At 48.0% G+C, this 19030-nt stretch overlaps 1 long non-coding RNA gene across 1 annotated transcript in view; it reads left to right on the forward strand.

Annotated features, from left to right (window-relative positions):
* Nucleotides 1-2692: 2692 nt before the first annotated feature.
* Nucleotides 2693-19030, forward strand: part of LOC309645371 — a 29367-nt gene continuing 13029 nt past the window's right edge. Inside the window, exon 1 of the long non-coding RNA XR_014254829.1 lies at nt 2693-4096. This is a non-coding gene — a long non-coding RNA (uncharacterized lncRNA). The remainder of the gene's footprint in view (nt 4097-19030) is intronic.

The raw sequence follows: 19030 nt of genomic DNA on the forward strand, positions 1-19030 counted from the left end.
GTGCTATTACAACGGATGGGGCCCCAGCTCCCCAGTATTGTGTTATCAATTCTGTAAGATGGGCACACTAATTCACCAGCCCCCATGTGACCCTGACTCAGCCACCCTCCAAGTCACTGTCACCCCGAGTCAGGCTGATACGCTCACATATACCCTGGGACACTGACAGTCCACCTCCAAGATGCCCTAATTCAGTAACTTCCCCAGTCATTGACTTCGACCCTCAATGCTCTTGCAGAGATAAAGCCGCCTCATGGCTCATGAATCAGAAACGTAAATCCCAGGCCCCAGATACCAATCTTCTAGATCCTCGTTCTGGGAGCTCCCTTCCAGTTTCCTGCCTCCCCTGGGAGCAGGAAGGCCTGACGCCCAGACTGCTGTCTGGGTCCCCTGCCCTGTTCCCCAGGACCCCGCTCTGGCCACCACCAGCCCTCACAGGGGGCTGCTCAGTCTGTCACAGCTGCTCAGGCCCAGACAGACTCCATCTCCCAGGTCCCCGTCACCTCCTCCTGTTGCCCTGCCCCATGCCTCCCCCTCCCCTCAGGGAACAGGCGGAGACAAGGCTTACAGCCCCACAGACCTGGATTAACATTCAGGCGCCTACCACCTACTAATCGTGACTTTGGGTAAATGATTCTCCTCTCCGAGCCTCAGTTTCCTCTTCTAGAAAATACACAATCAACTTCAAAGGGTGGTCTGAGTATTAAATGAGATGGCATTAGGAAAACATCAAGCGGTGCCCAGCAAGCGTCCATCCCCTCTCCTCCTGCCCCCCTTGGCCTCCCTTTCGTATCTCCTTTGTTTCTCTCCACCCACCTCCTCCCTCTAGAGTGGGCTTCGCGAGTGAGCCACCTGAGCAGTGCACAGAGATCCACTCTCAGGCTCCCGTGTTTGGTCTAATGCTCGGCTGTTCTGAACAAGGGGCCCCACATTTTCGTTTAGGACCGGGCCCTGATAATCATGTGGCCGGTCCCGCCTGCCTTCAGCTCATGGCTCACTCTTTTCTTCTACACCCTGCAGCCCTCATTGCCCACCATGCAGACATTTTCATGAGCTCCCAGACTACCTGGGGTGGTGGAGCTGGAAAGTGCAGGCCGAGGTAGAAGGATCTGGGACTCTGGAGGCATGGGAGCCTGTCCTCCTTTGCTGGCTGGAAGGGCCGGGCACAGGGATTTGGTAACAAGAGCAAGAGTGGGTGAACTAGTGAGAGAGTACATGAATGAGTGAGTGGGTGGGTGAATTAATGAATGAGTGAATTAGAGAGTGGGTGAATTAGAGACAGGGTGAATTAATATGTGAGTGGGTGAATTACTGAAAGAGTGAATGAATAAGTGAGTGAATGGGTGAATTAATGAGTGGGTGAATCAGTGGGAGAAGCAGCATGTGCTTGAGGGGTGTGTGGAGGCATCCTGCTCATATTCTTCCAACTATTAGAAGCCCTTTCTCTGCCCCGTGTAGTTGTGTTCTCCTCCCTCCATCTTCCCCCTGGAGCTGAGATAACTGGTGTGGGAGTTGGGGGGGGCAATTGTTCTGGAGAAGAAGAGAGGCTGGATTTGGTGTCAGGAGACCTGGGTTTAGGAACTAGCTCTGTCACTATTTGGATAACTTTCTTTAAATCACATCTCTCTAAGGACCTCAACTTTCCAATCTGTAAAATGGGGTGAAGATACTGGCCCAGTTGTTTATTGATCAGGACAAGACCCCAAGGGAGGGAGGGAGGGAGAGAAATTCCATAAGGGCTGATGGAGAAGACTTCAACTCCTGGTGGGTTCCTCCCGTGCTCTGCCAGGAACATCTGAGCCTGGCTCCAACAGCCTTAGGGCCAAGGCTGAGCCGGGCAGGAGACCCAACTAAGGCATAAACACAGAGGAGAAGGAGGGGCAGCCCTGGGAGGGGCCTTCAAGGGCTGATCCCAGGTCCTGCCACCTGTCTGGCACCTGTGACAGGCCACACATAGCTAGTCCTCTCACAAGCCTACGCGTATGGCATCTCATAGAGTCTAAGAGGCGCAGTTCCCTATTTCTAAAAGTGGGCTGGGATTGCTGGCATGTCAAAGTTTAACGGTAACAAAAATAACAATTTTCAACCTCTACAGATGGCATCTTAAATTGAATTAAATAAGGTCTATGATCAACTAAGGTCAACCATGCCACACACATGCCTGTTACGTGCAAGAACTATCAGGTGGCAGCCTGCACACGACAAGCTACTCTGTACACAAACAGTGACATACACGCTTTACCAAACGCACAACACGGGTGACCCACTGCCTATGAGGCACATTCCAGAAACCTATTTCATACCCCATGTCCCACCAATCACAACCCACCCCATAAGTAAATCTACCCACCCATGAACTAGAACTTGCATAATCTATTACATACACAAATCACCCCACTGTTAGCTGACCCCAAACAATACCTTCTAGATACACGTCCCTCATATAAATGACTGGCCACCTCTAAGATTTACTGGCTCTGTGGTCTCAGGCAAGTTATTATTTCAAAGCCTCAGTTTCCCCTTCTGTAAAATGGGCCTAACTTGAAGTTTGTTGTGAAGATGACACACATCCACACCCACCCCCGCCCCACCCTTAAAGGATAAACCATGGACCTTGAAATCAGAAAGACCTGGGTCAAAAGTCAGGCACTGCCAACTTCCCAAACTCTGGTTCCAGCTTTCTGGAACCTCAGGTTCCAGCTTTCTCAGTCCTCATTTTGGCATCAGACGGCTTGATACCTTTTCCGTGGGGACAGTATGGGCATTAAATGACCAAGCGTAAGCACAGAGTGCAACAGCAGTGATTACTGTCATCAGTGGCTGACTCCTTGACCTTGGCCACATAATCAGTTGGAATCGGGACCCCCTGCACAGGAGAACTCCAGGGACAGCTTGCCCAGCCCTGAACAAACCCTGGCCTCTACGCCATCAACTCAGCAGTCCTTCTTTATCTCTGGCCCGGCCCCTGGGGCAGTCAGACCCCAGCTCAACATGCCCCAGTTCCCAGGGGAAAACAGAGAGGTCTCAGAGCTCAGCTGGAGGTCCCACTCCTTTTCGTTGTAGATGGAGAAACAGGGCCCTCAGGAAGGGAAGGAGGGGTGTTTTGAGACCACTGTCCTGGGCAGCCAGGGGTCGGGGAGGGGCGGCAGTGGGCAGGTTGCTGAGGCCTCTGGCGCGGATAGTGGTTAAGGGAGCTGCCGCTCTGGACCACAATATTATTCTTTTAAATGACAATAATGGCTAATGTTTCTGGAGAGATTCTGTGCTAGGCCCAGTGCTAAGAACCTTCCACTCTTCTCTGTTTATCTGTCCCACTTTGTAGGTGACAAAACTGAGGCTCAAAGAGGGGAAGCCACTTGCCTAAGGCCATAATGATGTAACAGGAGGGGCTGTAATTGGAACCCGAGTCTGACTCCAGAGCTTGAGGGCTTTACCCCCTCCACGTTGCCTCCCTCCTGGATCCCTGGAAAGAACCCTGGAATTCTGGAGCGCTGGTGGCTAATGGTTCCATTGTCACGTTACTGCCGGGGAGCTCAGGGGTCTGAGAAGTGAAGGAGCTTGTTCCGGGGCACGTGCAAGTGCAGAGGCGTCTTCTAGACACCAGACACCACGGGCCGCCTGGCGTCTTCACGTCCCCTGGGCGCTCAAGTCCCCACTATCTCCTGTCTCCCCTCCCCCGCCCACAACCCAGGGAGCGGTGCAGGGAACCCGGGACTTATCAAGACAGAGAACAAAAGTCGTGGGGGAAAGAAGCCAAGAGCCATCTCCACTCCTGGGTAGGGCCCTTCAGTTTCGCCCCTTTGAAATTTCAAATTCCAGTTTGTGGACAAAGTCCTAACTTTCTCACAATATAGGTCCCCAACAACTGACCAAACTCCAGTCCAGGCAGCCAGCAGGCCCAGGGCTGGTGTGGCCTTGCTGCTTCCTTTGGCAGCTCTCGAGGTCTAGGGGGAGGGGTCCTGGACCAACTGGGGTCTGTCAGGTCATCCCTGCAGCCACAGCCCACCCCACAGGGACCCCTGCCTTCCACCAGAGAGGACAGCCCTCTTCCTGGAGCTGGGATCTGACGCTGGCTGGTGCCGACAGCAGATACCAGGTAGGCCCCCTCCCTCTTCCGGGCATCTTTTCTCCCCGCTAGCACTCCTGAAACACGGCTCATCCCACCCTCCTCGTCCTGGGTGCAGGCCATGTTGGCTTCATCCAATCATAGAACTCCAAGACTGGACAGGGTGTCTCAGCCAATCCACCCATTTGGCAGATGGAGACACCGAGGCCCCCAGGGGAGTGGCAGCCAGCTGTAGGCTGAACCTGGGACATAGACCCAGGGCCCCTCATTGAGCCCTGAGGAGGGAGGACAGGTGCTCAAGGCCATGCAGAGGCAGCAGGGCGAGCTCGGCCTTAGCAAGAAGCCCAGGAGCTTGGTGAGGTCCCCTTTGCTTCATCCCAGCCCTCAAGGGCCCTGGCAGTGCCTCCTACAGACCCCAGAGGGTGGAGTGTCTGTTCACTCAATGACTGATGGCCATTTGCTGGGATGCCACGGAAGTACTTCCGAGAGGAAGAGGAGGAAGCTCAGGGCCGAAGGCCAGTGGGTTTGGTAGGAAACATTTATGTGGTTAACTGATAACTAAGCCCCATCCTTGGGCCCCTGGAAGCCTCCTTCCTCCCTCTCCTCAGCATGATTAAGACGAACTTACCTGCCTGCTAATCATTGCTGAGCCTGTTGATTTTGCCTTAAAAAATTAACTGGGCATGAGTTTGCGGTTTGCCTCACCCCTAACCCTGCAAAGCAAAGGCCTGGGTGGGCAGGAGGCCGCCGGGTTATGCAAGAGGCCTTCGGCCACCCCACGCACAGCCAGAGCCTCCTCTGCTGCTCTCCAAAGGGTAGGTTTTGCTCAAGAGTCAACAGTCTGCTTGTTTCCCCTGCTCTGGGTCCTGAGCAAATTTGCTGTGTTACCAAAGAGAGATAAAAGCAGCTGGGGGGTGGGGGGGCTGGGAGAGCTTTCCAAACAGGGATGCGAAGCGGCCGCTTTGAGCTGGGGATTCTAGAACCCTGCAGTGTCAGAGCCAAGAGAGCCCTTAGGAGGATGCGGCCTAAAGCCTTTCAAACTGGGTTCTGAGGTCCCAGGAGCCAAGGGAGTGTAGGCAGAGGCCCCACTTCACCCAGTGCCTGCCTTTTAGGGACACTGTCCCCAATATTTCATTTCAGAGTGGAGCCAGCTGTTGTTAATGAGAATCAGAAAACTACTGGTCCAGCCTCATCCCCTCACTCATCGTACAGATGGGGAGACGGAGGCCAGAGGGCGGAGGTGACTCGTCCAGGGACAGAAGGTCACCCGGGTGTCCTGAGTCTCCAGTTAGGAGACTCTCTCTGGTACTCAGTGATGTATTCTGGATGTTAGTGAACAAGATGGCACTGAAAGGCCCTTCTTTGCTTTTTACCCTCCCTCCTGGGGCTGGCTGGAAGCAGAGTGGTGCCTGAGAGCCACCGGAAGGCCTAAGTCAGGGGGGTCTCACCTGGCCCTGTGTCCTGTGGGCCCTCTGAGAAGCAGCCATGAGCTGCAAACCAGAGGCTCAAAGTTATAACCCATCTCAGCCACATCCTCTCTCTGGAGGCATCAGGCCACAGAAAAGGATGCAGAGCCCTGCCCTGACTCTCAAGACCTCTCTGAGTCTCAGTTTTCTCACCTGTAAATTGGGAATAGTAATACCTAACTCATAGGGTTGTTGTGAGGATGAAATGGAGCGGGATATATGCAATGATAACCGTGGCCAATGTTTATAAAGCTGTTTTGAGGGTTTTCCATGTATTAACTCGTTAATCCTCACAACCACTCTGTGAAGTAAGGCAATGTTTTTATCACTATCTTATAGACCTGGAGCACAGAGAGGTTGAATCATATGCCACAGCTCACACAGCTTATAAGAAGCTGGGATTCCAACCTGAGCAGAATCTGTGCTCCAGAGTCTGTGCTCCTAACCTCCAGGCCACCCTGCCCTTCCAGGGCTGGCACATAGTAAGTAGTCAATGAAAAGTGGCCAGTATGATGATAAAATAAGCTCCATCCCAAGGCACAATTGGGCTGTGTGTATGGACTGTGAGGGCTGGAAGGTGGCAGAAAGAAGACATATCTCTGGGCTGGAGTGGTCAGGGAGGGTTTCCTGGAGGAGGTGGCATCCTGGGCAGAGGGAACATCCAGAAGTGGAGAACATGGTGGGTGAGGGTGAAAGGGCATGGTAGCTACTCTGGCTGGAGAGCAGGGTATTATGGGAGATGCTGACTTCAAGGCTCAGTAGGTAGTGTAGAGAGTGTGGTCGAGAGAATGATCAGGAAGGAAGCCAGGAGGACTTGGGTCTGTGTGGGCGGGGCCTCCCCATAGGCTGCCTTCTGCCAGGTGGCTTGTGACTTCTGGGCTGAGGCTGTTGCTGTCCTCCTGGGTGTATGTTCCTCCCTCCTGGTTATGTTCCTGACTTTATCTGCTGACGTGACTTTGGGAGTTAGATGGGGGCTTCCTCAGACCCTGTCGGGTCTGAAGGGTGCAGGCCCTGGTCTTCAGGTGAGGGATGGACCCACATCCCAGGAACCACCCTTGGGCTCCCCACATCCTTGTTCTGAAGGGCTCTAGGGATCTGCCTGGAGGTCACTGAGATGAAGTGTTTGGGATCCCGAGACTCAGGCCACGGCCACCTCGTACAGTTGTACAGGTTGCTCACTGCACAAAGGTTCTCTGGCTAAGGGGGCAAGTGGAGGTGGAAATCCAGCCCTTGTTCCACTTACCAAGCCAACTGCCCATGGAGATTTGCCTGCTCAGAGTGGGGCACCATTCACTTCTTTTCACAAAGGCTCCATGTGAGCACTGTTCCAGCTCTGCTTCCAACCACTGTGTGACCTTGGGCAAGGTCATTTCCCTCCTGGGCCTTGGTTTCCCATTTGAAAAGTTGTCTAGCATAAAGCAGAAATTCAACCCTGATGGTGAATTAGAATCACCTGGGACCTTTAAAAACTACTGATGCCCAGGCCCCACCACAGTCCAATGATCAAATCTTGGGGTGGGGGTGAGTGGGTGCTGGCTATGAGTATTTTTTAAAGTTCTCTGGTGATCCTGATACGCAACTAAGATTGAGACCTACCACAGGAGGCCTTAAAATCTGGGAGCTGGAAAGGCCTAGATGTGCATCCAAGTTCTACAACTTCCTAGTTGCAACTTCAATGAGGCTCCGTTTCCCCATCTGTAGAATGGGAACATAATAGCTTCCTCATAAAGTCAGAATGCCAATTCAACGGGATTCTACTCAGACAGTGCTTGGCACTGTGGTGGGCATGTAGGGAGCTCCTGATTCTTGGTACCGATGACTATTATTTTGCTATTGGCAAAATGAAATCGGCTTAAAACAAAGGGACCTTCTAGGTCAAGGATTCAGAGACTCGGGGTCAGGCTTTCTCGGTTCCTGAGTCAAGTCCTCGTACATGGGTCTCCATCTTGGCTGCATACCTGTCACAGTATTAAGGTCTGAGCGATTATTCTGATGGTTAGATATTTTACCCAATCTATTAAAACACTTCAATTTCTTTTGGAATCGGTACTACGTGCACACGATTCAAAAGTCAAAACAATATAAAAGGTGCACTTTGAGAAGTCTGGCTTCCACCCCCAACTCCTGTCCACCAGTCTACTGCCCTCTTCACTGTAGCTAATCACTTCCCTTAACTTTCCCTGTACAGACCAGGCAGCGTATGGGATCATACGATATCATCCCCCATCTCTTAAACTGTTCTGCATCTCACTTTGTTCATTTAATAGCCTAACCTGGAGATTTTTCCATAGCAAATGAGAACAAGCTTTGAGGAAGGAAGGGTTATCGCCCCCCTTCACAGGTGAGGAAACTGAGGCTCACGCTGCTGAGTCCAGAGCACTTGAACTATCGCTACTTGGCTCCAGAGCCGGTGTTTGTTCCCCTGCCCCAGTGTGGCCTTCCAGGAAGCCTGACCCAGGAGTGCTTTGGAACTGGGCCTAAACCTCTCCAATGCAGGCCTGGCAGGAGGAGGTGGGGTGGGGATGGGCTCTCACGGCCCCCACCATATCCAGGCCCTGAAGTCACAGAGGGGCTGAAGCGTGGAACAAAAAATGTCCAAAGTCATCCTGATAGTGACCCAGTGAGGGGATGTCCCCTGGACGGGACAGTTAGGGCCCGGTGGCCATGCCCTCCAGTGGAGTGGAGCCTGCCAGGGACATTCTGGCAGGCTCAGACTATGCAGGTAGCAGGGGAGGGCAGGAGGAGGGGGAGAGGTGGGGAGGGAAGGGAAGCATGGCTGATGGGACAGGCCCAGGGGAGAGAAAGCTGAGGGGACCCCATTCTTGGAGGTCAGGAAGGAGGATGTGGGATTCATGGCAGAGGAGGCAATGACATTTTAACCAAACATTTTCTGCTCAGGCAACCCCAGGGCTCCCTCTGGATTCCTGACCTGCTTCAGTTCACTGACTCACTGACTGGGGACAAGTCACTTTCCTGTTCTGTGCCTCAGTTTCCCCAAAGCAAAATGAAGCAGATTAGGAAGCTGGTCTTTAGGTAGCCTTGAAACACCCCTAAAAGACTCTGTAAGGCTCCCCTCGCCTTGTTGACAGAATCTGGATCTTGCCTTGATCAGAACGGGGTCCCCCCATCAAGACCCTGGGTCTTCCTGGGTTGGGGGCTGGGGTGACAACATCTCTATACTGCTCCAAAATCTGGACTCCTCCCCTAGGTCCTGTGTCTCTCTCCCACCACCTCGTCCTCCTTTCCAGGTAGATGTGGAGTCAGGATCATACCTGGGGTGTCCCGGGGGAAGCCCTGGCCCCAGTCTGACATCCTCCTCCTGGTGTTATGGGGTCTCACACAGTGGGCAACCTCTTCATCCTTAAGGGAGCTCCCACAGCCACTCTGGCACCCAAGACCCTGCGAGGGCTGCCGGGCAGAGTTAATCTCTTAATACTAGTCACAATGAGATTTCAGGGATGGAGGGAGGCGGTCTCCATGGAAACTGCAGACCAGCCCAAGACCCATGCAAGGAATTAGCCTCAGGGCTCAGTAAGGGACTCCTAGAGACCCAACCCAAACAGGAACAGGAGACACAGTGGCCTGAACTCCTGTGTCCTGCTCCAGCCCTCCTGCTGTCTCTCTGGAGGGCCTGAGACAACCCATACCCCTCGTACTGCCTCAGTGTTCTCCTGTTAAACTGGACGGAGCCTCTTTCACAGGGAGAGCCCTGCCACCTTTCTGGGCCTCAGTTTCTTCATTCTCCAGTTGGGGGTTATAATTCTTAACCCAGAGCCTTTTCAGAAGAGTTCAGACTTCAGAATCTGCTTCAGCTAGGCCTTTTTCACTCAGACTGTCAACGTAGGCCAGGCATTTCACTTCTCCCAGCCTCAGTTTCCTCATCTATACAATGGGCACAATCACTATGGCACCTGACTGGTGGGTACTGATGCTCAGCGACAGAGTCTCCTTCTCACCTCTTTCTGACTGCCCCATCCACACTGTACATCTGCCCTCCACCCCCACCACTTGCAGCTTTCAGAATCCCGTAGCCCCTGCCTTGTCTCTGGCCTTTGCACATGCCATACCTTCTGCCCAGAGCAGCTGTCACACCTCTCTCTTCGCCTCCTCATCCTCCAAGTCTCATCTTCATCTTCCTCCAGGCAGTCCTGCTGGCTTGGACAGGTCAGGGCTCCCCCTCGGTGCTCCCACAGCCCCTAATACTTTATATCATCAAAGTTTAATCACATGGTGGTTACTGGTTGTCTGCCTCTTCCATTGGACTATGTCTCATTTTACCCTTATAGTCCCACGACCCAGCTGGCAGTTAATATAATGGGTTGGATGAATAAATGAGCGAAGGATTGAAGGAATTTGCCCAGCCAATCATTCGACATTTATTCAGCACATGCCATGTGCACTACTGTGGGTGCTGGAGATGAAGCAGTGAATTGGTAAGATCCCTCCCCAACAGGGTTGCTGTTTTAGCAAATAAAAACACAGGATGCCTAATTACATTTGAATTTCAGATAAACAATGAATAATTCTTTTAGTACAAGTATGTACCAAATAACACATGGGACATACTTATATCTTTTAAAACTTCTGTTGTTTATCTCAAATTCAAATGTAACTGGGCATTCTGTATTGGATCTGGCCACCCTCTTCTCTACCTCACAGAGATTACATCCTGGTGGAGAGGTGCGGTGGTAACAGACAGGAGGAAGTAAATAAATAAAAAATAAGAGCATTTCAAATAGTGGTTAAGTGCAGGGAAGACAATGAAACAGTTCAATGTGATAGCGCCTTGGGATGGTAGGGGGTAACTGTGGATACGGTGATCTCCGAGCTAGTGACCTTGACCTTCATGAGACAATTCTAAGCTCCAGTGAGATACTACTTTGGAAAAGTTCTTTGAAGATCTTAAAGGGAGTGTAGGCTGTAAACATTGGTGGCTGTTAGTTGAGAGGAGGGCTACGAGGCAAGCAGAGGGCGCAGCCGGGGGGCGCTGCTGAGTCTCACCTGACAGATTCCACAATTTTGCAATTTGGATCTGGGCCTTCACAAACCTTCGCGAACCCGCAGCCGTCGGTCAGCCAATGCCCTCTGCGGGGCTGAGAGCCAGAGGAAGGGGCCAAAAGGGCTGTGCAGAGAAGCGTGGCCACCTGGGCCGGAGCTGAGAGCCCTGACGCCGTCCCCCCACGCCCAACCGTCCCTCGGTGGCCCTAGGACGCAGGGCAGCACCTGCGCGGCTCAGATCCGGAGGGCCTTCGGGAGGAAGCAGCCCAGATGCGCCCCAGCGCCGCGTTTTGCGTGTCCTGGGCTCCTCCTAGTGGCCAACGCAGGAACTGGCGTACAGAAACCTTTAAACAACCGAGCGGGCTTCACCAATCACAGCGGAGGTCGTATTACAAACCCACCAGTCACAGGCCCAGACCGACTACGACTCTCCAAACTCAGCGGAAGACAGCTCGACATGATCACCAATCACAACTCGCTGGCTTTAGTTACGGGGCATGCTAACTTTCCTCCTATCACACATCCACACGTGGTCACTGCACCAATCAGAACGCAATATTTAAAAACTGGTTTCCTAAGGCGGGCACCATTACACTACCTAGGGAATTTATATCCCAACTTCCAGTCCCAATGTACAAGCGCCTTTAATGAGGGTCCCAGACTTTGTGCGGGTTCTATGTGGAAGCCCATGGTTGCATTCAGGGGCATTCATATATCAATATTTAATGATATATCATTAAATATCCTCCCCCCATTATAAAAATTAATGTGTGGGTCCAGGAGAGTGGGAAAAGCATGACCTTTGGAGTTAAACACACCTGAATTTGAGTCCATTTACTAACTTTGTGAAGTAGGACAATTCACTTCCCCTTCCTCAGTTTTAAAAAAGAACAATAATAATACGTTGTCATCGTCCATCACCCCACCCCCAACTCAGTTACTCAAGCCCAAATCCTGGGAGTCATTATCTTTGTGTCCTTCTTCCCACCCCTGCCAGCTCTTCAGAAAATCTAGTTCTTGCTGCCTCCAACAGTATCTCAGATTTTCATCATCTTTTCATCTCCACCACAGCCAACCTTGTCCCCATCCCCCATCATCTCTCCAGGTCTGTAAAAGCTCTTTTCACTTCTCTCGTTTTTCTGCTCTGGGTCTTCCACCACCCACTCTATAGCCAGGAGCCAGGGATGATTTTCTACAAGCAGATTGGAATAGGTGCCTCCCTTAAACAGTTTATGCATTTACACTAAAACTCATAGAATTCAAAACTCCCATGAACTGTGAGGCCTGCATGACCTTGCTTCTATAGCCCTACATTTCTAACCTCATTTTATTCCATTCACTCCCATCCCAGTGGCTGCAGCCACACTGGCCTCCCCCCCACCCCCGCTCCCCGTCTCAGGGCCTTTGCACATTCTTTTCTGGTTCCCTGGAAAATGGTTGCTTGGTTCGTTGCATGGCTGGCAAAGAAAAGAAAAAAAAGATCCTTCAGATCCCAATTTAATTGTCATCTTGTCTGGGAGGACTCTCCTACATATTTATGTAGGTTCTTCCCATCCTTCACCCTTTACTCTCTGTCCCTGTACCTGATTTTTCTTCTTACCGCCTATCACAATTTGAAATTACACATACGTTGTGTTACTTGTATATCTATTTCTATCTCTTCCACCCCCATGAAGGAGATGAACCTTGTCTGATGTGTTCCCCAGGGTACACCCCACATCTTTTACAGTTTAAAATTAAACACATAACAAGCACTTAATAGATATTTGTTGGATAAATGACTGAAAAGATTTGGGGGGGAGAAACTGATACAATGTACATGAAGTGCTTAGTACATAGTATGTATTCAATGAAAAGGATTCCATGTTTTCAGGGAAGTAAAATTTAAAAAAGAGATTAAAAGTCATATGTGCTCCTAGGTTTGGAAGGGTTTAAACTCTTGTTTACCAGAATTTCTTGACCTCAGCACTACTGACATTTTGGGCTGGATAATTGTAATGGGTGGCTGTTCTATGTACTGTAGGATGCTTGGCAGCCACTCTGACCTCTACCCACCAGATGCCAGTAGCACCTGCCCCCCTCCCAACCTATGACAATGAAAAGTATCTCCAGACATTGCCAAATGCCCCTTTGGGGTCTCAAATCATCCCCAACTGAGAACCACTGTGTTAGGCCTCTAGACTTAAAGGAAATTTTCTCCCTATAATTCAGTGTTTCTCAAATTTCAGTGTCCATAAGAATCATCTGGGGTCATTAACAAAAATTCAGATGACTCAGGTCCCACCTCCAGGTTCCAGGGTCAACAGCTGGCCCAGGCATCACATGTTTGATGAGTTTCCAGGTGCTTCTGATTCAGGGAGCCTGCAGGAAAACTCCTCCAGGAAGCCTCCCTGATCACCTGATAACCAAACACTGTGTGAGGCTCCCTATCCACTTGGACCCTGTCCTTGAATTCCTTTCCTTTCCGATTACCCTTCCCTGGATATATTTTCAAAGTAGTGACAGAACCAAATCCTAGCTCAGGCAAAGCCCAAACTGCCACATCTAACTTCAGGGAATAAAGAAAAGCTGACCACAAGGTTCAGCGAAAACTGCTTACGAAATGAAGGCACCCCCAACCAAAGGAATCGTGGGTCACTGCTTGGGAGAAGTATCAGTGTAACAGAATGGTACTGTCAGACTGTCTTCTCCCTGGTGGACCACTGTCCCTTCTCTGAGAACAGGTGTTGAAGACCACTTGGTGGGGCTGGTCTTAGTGGTCTAAGACTGGTCATGACTCAGTCTACCTTTCCAGAGCCATCTTTCAGGCTCCTTTACTCATAGCCTACCTGTGGCTTGACTATTCCACGTCCTTCTTGTGAGGCACGTGGCAAAATCACACTTTCTTGCTGCCTTTAAAGTTAGACGTGCCCACGTGACTGGTCTTAGCCAATGAAATGTGAGCAGAAACAATCTGCGTCACACCTGGGCGGGAGCTTTAAGAGTCAGTGCTGTGGTTGTTCGGAAGCAAGTGTACCTATGGAGTCACCAGGACGAGGAGAGCGGCCCGCCGACTCACGTCAGACAGTGCAGTAAGTGAGCGATAAATATCCAGAGTCAAGCCAGGGAGACTTGAGGCTTTCTTTCTTTTATTATCGCAGCGTAACCTCATCTAACGTGACTGAGTGCGGTCTTTTCAAAGCTTCACTGATTTTCCTATGACCATTATGATTTTTATCACTTCTGAAAACCACCTATGCTATTACTTAACATTTGGCTTACATCAACTCACTTATTTTTATTTAGATTTATTTTAGAAGGAAACGTTATTACTTCCAAATCAAATACCAATATCATAAGTAGAAAGCAATGGAAAAATAAGCAGAATAAAATAAACCATTATATTACGTCCTGAATTAATACTGTTGCCTTTCAAAGCCTCTGGGCCCTGGGTCTGTTCTCTCTTTGTTAAAAAAAAAAAAAAAGGAGGACAGTCCCTGTGTGTCAGTCTTTTGGCCTCAAAAAGCTGGCTGAGAGGGACTTCCCTGGTGGCGTAGTGGTTGGGAATCTGCCTGCCAGTGCAGGGGACACGGGTTCGAGCCCTGATCTGGGAAGATCCCACATGCCGCGGAGCAATTGAACCCCCCGTGTGCCACAGCTACTGAGCCTGTGCTCTAGAGCCCGTGCTCTGCAGCAAGGGAGGCCACCGCAGTGAGGGGCCCGCGCACAGCAACGAGGAGGGGCCCCGCCTCTCCGCAACGAGAGGGCCCGCCCGCAGCAATGGGGACTGAACGCAGCCAAAAATAAATAAAATAAATAAATTAAAAAAAAAAAAAAAAAAGCTGGCTGAGATTGTCAGATGTTTGGAGAAAGCCCAGCTGAGAGCACAAATTCTGTAGCTTGACTTTCTGGCCTTGAATTCTGGTTCTGCCCTAGCTGTGTGATCTTCGCTGAGCTCCTTAACTGTTCTGTGACTGTTTTCTCATTTGCAAAATAGGGGGGATAATGATGTGTGTGTCATTGGGTTGCTGTGGGGATTATTTGTGTTAATGTAGAGAAAAGGCTTAGAACTGTGCCTGGCACGCAGTACTTACACAGGTGTTAGCAATAAAATAATGGCAGGAGCAAGATCAGGTGGGTTTGGAGAAATGTTTGAACTCAAGGAAGAGGAAAGAAAAATCCTCCACATTGGCCAAAAATAAATCACCTGGACAGTGTGGATGGGGGGCGGGGGGGAAGCTGCCTTAGCAGCAGGCGACGTGACCAAGTTCTAGAGGTTTTACTTGGCAGCGGCTGCCCGAACCTCTAACCCCGGTCTCATGTGTCATTAGTGAAGATGTAGTGCTCGGGGACTTCCCTGGTGGTCCAGCCGGTAAGGCTCCGCGCTCCCGGTGCAGGGGGCCCAGGGTCGATTCCTGGTCAGGGAACTAGATCCTGCATGCATGCCACAACTAAGACCCAGTGCAACCTAAATAAATAAATAGATATTTTTTTTAAAAAAAGATGTAGTGCTCAGGTCAAAGGAGCTAAGAAGCCCTCTGTATACATGGACCATACACAAACAACTGTGTTTGATTTCAATTTTAATAGAAACACTTAAAATTTTCCTAGGATGGGACAGAGTGAGAAAACCATACCCTTTAGAGAATAATTGAAGATCCAAAAGGGTTCTGGGCTGACTGTTGGGGAAGAGGAGAGGGGCAGTGTAGCTGAGTGGTCAAGGCTACTGCCATTGAAATATCAGTGGTACCATTTACATAATTGTTCAACCTTCTGAAAATGATAAGTTCTTCAAGCCTTGTTTCGTCTGAGAAACAGGAATCAATAATAGGACCTCTTCATAGATTCCTTTGTGGAATAAATGTGATAAACCTTATAAACCCAGCACATAGTTGCCCACCATGCAGTTGTGTTATTTACTGAATTCAAAGTACTTTCCTTTGGAAAAGGGTATTCACCTATTCTCAGAGCCCCAGAGGACAAATTAGGACCAACAGATGGATCGTATAGGGAGGAAGATTTGTGCTGAAAACGAAGAAGATTTTTCTACTGGATACAATGATACTACCAGGGAAAAAGCTGCTTTATTAAGTAGTGAGTGTCCTGTCACTAGAAGTATCAAACCCAAGCTAAATGACCACCTGTCAGAGAGGATGGTGAGAGGATTCTAGCAATGGATCAAAGGTTGAATCAAAGTAGCATTTCCGAGCTTCCCTGGTGGCGCAGTGGTTGAGAATCTGCCTGCCAATGCAGGGGACACGGGTTCAAGCCCTGGTCTGGGAAGATCCCACATGCCGCGGAGCAGATAGGCCCGTGAGCCACAACTACTGAGCCTGCGCTCTAGAGCCTGTGCTCCGCATCAAGAGAGGCCGCGATAGTGAGAGGCCCGCGCACCGCGATGAAGAGTGGCCCCCGCTTGCCATAACTAGAGAAAGCCCTCGCACAGAAATGAAGACACAACACAGCCAAAAATAAATAAATAAATAAATAAACTTGAAAAAAAGCCACAAGCAAAAATTAAAAAAAAAAAAAAAAAAAAGTAGCATTTCCCTGCTGCAAAAGTCTTAAATAAAATGTGATCCAAACCAAATTCATGTTGGAAAAACTGGATATTCACATGTGAAAGAGTGAAGCTGGACTCTTAGCTTACATATATAAAAGAATTAGCACAAAATGGGTTAAAGACCTAAGTGTAAGTGTTAAAACTATAAAACTTTTAGAAGAAAACATGAGGGAAATATTCACGATGCTGGATTTAGCAATGATTTCTTAGAGATGACACCAAAAGCATAGGTAACAAAAGAAAAAATAGATAAATTGGACTACACTGAAATGAAAAATTTTGTGCACCAAAGGACATTATTAACAGAGTGAAAAGGCAACCCATGGAATGGGAGAAAATATTTGCAAATCATGTCTGATAGGGGTTAATATTCAGAATATATAAAGAATTCCTACAACGCAACAACAAAAAACCTGATTTTAAAATGGGCAATGGATTTGAATAGACATTACTCCAGAGAAGATATACAAATGACCGAGAAACACATGAAAATATGCTCAACGTCACTAATCATTAGTGAAATGCAAATCAAAACCAGAATGAGATAACCACTTCACACCTATTAGGATGGATAATTTTAAAAAAAAGATAATAAGCGTTGGTAAGGATGTGGAGAAATTGGAACACTTTCTCACTGCTGGTGAGAATGTAAAATAATGCAGCCACTATGGAAAGCAGTATAACACTTCCTTAAAAAATTAAAAATAGAATTACCATATGATGCAGCGATACAACTTCTGGGTATGTACCCAAAATAATTGAAAGCAGTCTGGAAGAGACATTTTTACACCATTTCATAGCAACATTATTCACAATAGCCCAAAGGCAGAAGCAAGTGTCAGTTAAGAGATGAACCGAAAAACAAAATGTTATGTATACATACAACAGAATATTATCCAGCCTTAAAGATGAAAGAAATTCTGATACATGCTACAACATGAATGAACCCCGAGGACTCTTTGCTAAGTGAAGTAAGCCAATCACAAAAGGACAAATGCTGTATAATCCCATTTATAGGGGTACTTTGAGTAGTCAAATTCGTAGAATAGGATGGCGGTTGCTGGGGGTTGGGAGCAGAGAAGCTTGGAGAGTTATTTTCTAATGGAAACATAAAAAATTTCAAGAGTTGGGTGGTGGTGAAAGTTGTATAACAATGTGAATGTACTTGATGCCTCTGAATAATACATTTTAAAATGGCTAAAATGGTAAATTTTATGTATATTTTACCACAACTTTAAAAAATTTCATCAATGTATAAAATATATGTATTTCATCCGGACAGATTTAGGTTTAATTCCAAGACTGCAAGGATGGTTTAACATTAGAATATTACTAAATTAGCAGACTAAAAGAGAAAAAAATGTGATTATCAGATGCACAAGAAGCAATTAAGACAATTCAACATTGTGATTAAAAAGCAAACAAGCAAAACTTCTAGCTTACTTAGAAGAAACTTTTTAAAACCCAGTAAAAATTACCTACCAAAAACTTAAAGCAGATATCTTACTTTAAAAGGCCAAAGTCCCTTTAAAGTCAAGAATAAAACAAGGTTGCCCACTGTGGCAGAGGCTGCAAGTTGTCTGTTCTGTATTATATAGTCTCCTTGTCTTCCTTTGTAATAGAACCTCCAATTTTCATTTGAACACATGGATGCCCCCTCAAAAAACTTATCTCAAGCATTCCTTAAAGCTAGGGGAGACCATGTGAATATGTTCTGGCCAATGAAGTATAATCAGAAATGTAATGTGGCAGCTTCCAGGAACTTTTTTAAAAAGACAGCTGGAACATGATTTTACTCCTTTTTCTTCTTTGTCTCTTGCTCCTTCTTTCTGCCTGTAACATGGCTGTATGGTTGGAGCCCTGGCAGCCATCTTGGACCATGAGGATGAAGACCTCATGGGGATGAAAGGAACCTGGGTTCCTGAGGACTGTTTTGGGGAAGAACCACCATACTAACCTTAGATTGCCTCCCTCTGGACTTTTATAATCTGAGGAGTAATCTTCTATTTTGTATAAACTACTGCTATTTTGTGTCTCAGCTACTCATAGACAAACTAAGCCCTATTTGAAATACCCATTATTACTGCTTCTCTTTGATATTTTACTAGAGACCCAAGCAATACAATAAGATAAGAAATGAAAAACAGATCTAATAAGAGAATTTAACAAAATTGTTGGATACATTTTCAGTATGTCAAAAGCAGTTGGTTTCTATACACTAATATCAACAAATGAGAAGATTCAATTTAAAAAATTATTTATGATAGCAATAGCGATTATTGCTAGGATTAATCTAACAGAAGACCTTTATGTATTAAAATTATTGAACTTTACTTAAAAAACATAACAGCAAACCTATATAAATGTATCATGGTCAGAAGGATTTTTGAAAATTATAAAGGGAAACCTCATTAAAAGGAAGTCAGAAGGCCAGAAGGGGGAGCTCTCATGCACATACTACTTAATCTCAATACAGATCCCAACTGGAAGAGATGTACCTTACACCTCTGGAAGAAAGTGACACTACTTTACTACTGGCAGCAGGAGAAAGAAAGATTTTCTCCTTGCCTGGCAACAGCTCAGCCAATGAGAGACTGTCACAACTCAGCCAATGAAAAGCCACTGTACTTCCAACTCCCAGTTTCCTCTAATGGACTGTTTGTTTATACCAGCCCATCCCAACTTCGTCTTCTCCTCTATAGAAGAGTTTCCTCTCCCTTAGTTTACCAAACTTGCATATAGTTCACCACAGTTGCATGTCCCAAATTGCATTTCTTTGCTGCTCCCAAATAAACCCATTTTGCTGGTAAAAATAACTGGCTCTTTTATTGTCTTAGGTTAACAGCTTCATTATGCAAAGATGTCAGTTCTTCCCAAATTAGTCAATAAATTCAATGTAATTTCAATTAGAAGCGCAACAGCACGGTACTTGGCGAATTGCAAGCACTCAAAATATGT

The sequence above is a fragment of the Balaenoptera physalus genome (genome assembly GCF_965194825.1).
Source record: "Balaenoptera physalus genome assembly, chromosome: 16".
Taxonomy (NCBI): Eukaryota; Metazoa; Chordata; class Mammalia; order Artiodactyla; family Balaenopteridae; genus Balaenoptera; species Balaenoptera physalus.